This window comes from Lolium rigidum, chromosome 6 (genome assembly GCF_022539505.1).
Source record: "Lolium rigidum isolate FL_2022 chromosome 6, APGP_CSIRO_Lrig_0.1, whole genome shotgun sequence".
In the NCBI taxonomy this organism is placed as follows: domain Eukaryota; kingdom Viridiplantae; phylum Streptophyta; class Magnoliopsida; order Poales; family Poaceae; genus Lolium; species Lolium rigidum.
The window spans coordinates 225,078,462-225,080,180 of record NC_061513.1 but is presented as its reverse complement, the minus strand read 5'-3'; positions in this window follow the sequence as shown (position 1 = coordinate 225,080,180).

Genomic DNA, 1,719 nt, shown 5'->3' with positions numbered 1-1,719 from the left:
TTCGCTGAACTTTCGCAGCCGGATCAGGTCGTGCCTTCCTCGGTGTATGCAAGTATAACCTTTCAGCTTCCTCCGGGCCGCGCAATCGGCTGAACCCTGCGCTTTTGGGAACGGCTGAGTCCATCGGGCACCACCTTGGCCGGTGGTACTGTCTTCTTCTTCTCCCTCGTCTTCGAATCCTCGAGATCTTCCAACCGAGGGACTCAGCGCGTTTGCTTTGTGGCGGGAGAGGCCCTAGGCGCTTGAACACGGACACGTTGGCTGTCTCCTTCTTCTTCGGTTGCATTACGGGCAATTGCCGATTGTGGGCAATCGGCTCATTCCTGAATCCCAGCGAGTGTCCGAAGAAGGGACAGTCCCGGTGCCTATCCACGTCGTCTCGCTCCCTCGACTTTTCCTTGGCACGGCGCTCGTGCTCCTCCTCATCGCGATCGTGCCGACGATGTCTTCTCGGCTTCTCTAGCCGGACGATCTCTCTTCATCCTCATCGTCTGGATCGTCGGCGTTGGTCATACTCGACTCACATACTTGTTGAGGAGATGATCGGAGAGAGGTCGCTGATATCTTATGTTCTTCACTTCTCCCTCGTGACGTAGCGCTTGCCATCATGGCGGAGCCGATCGCGTGGAGCGGCTTCCTCCGTGTCTTTGCTATGAGAGCAGCTGCCCTCGTCTCCGTCCTTGCCGAGTGGTGCCCGGGTCCTACCATGTTGATGTTGAACGAGGAATCTCGGCTGGCACCCTTCATGGTAAGTGTATTCCACCATGTTCACGGCGGGGAAGGGGTGTGTGTCGACCTTCATGGCGTACTGGTTGAAAATTAACCGTCCATTTTCTATCGCCATTTGGATCTGCTGCCGCCACACCCTGCAATCGTTAGTGGTGTGGGTGAACGTGTTATGCCACTTGCAGTATGGCTTTCCGTTCAGCTCCTGCACCGTGGGGATCTTGTGGCCTTCGGGTACCTTTATATGCTTCTCCGTGAGTAAGAGATCAAAAATCTGCTCAGTTTTGGTCACGTCGAAGTCGAACCCTTTTGGAGGGCCTTGTGGCTTCACCCATTTGCAGGACACGGGGCCTGCCGCTCGAGTCCATTCAGCCACCTGCTACCTCTCGATCTCCCGCAGCACCTTCATCCTCGTCTGCCTCAACCAGGGCTACCGCACGCTTGAATTTGTCCTGGTAAACATCTGGGTGGCGCTGCTCATATGCTGACAGCCTTCGCACCATGTGCGCCAATGAAGGGTAGTCTGCTTGGGAGGCCACGTCCTTAATCGATGATGAGAGACCCACCACCGCCAACTCGACTGCTTCTTTTTCACTTACATGAACCGAAAAGCATCGGTTCCTAATGGTCCTGAAGCGCTGGATGTATTCTGACACTGTCTCCCCGCGCTTCTGTCGTACTTGTGCTAGATCGGCAATGCCAGCCTCGGAAGCCTCTGAGTGATACTGCTCATGGAACTGCTCTTCCAACTGCTTCCAAGTCCGGATGGAGTTCGGTGGCAGCGATGTGTACCACCCGAAAGCCGATCCTGTGAGGGACTGTGCGAAGAACCTCACACGCAACTCGTCTGATGCTGAGATCGTGCCCGGCTGTGCCAAATATCGGCTCACATGCTCGATGGAGCTGGAACCATCTGATCCACTAAACTTTGTGAAGTCCGGGAGCCGATATTTGGGTGGTAGCGGGATCAATTCGTAATCGTTGGGGTACGGC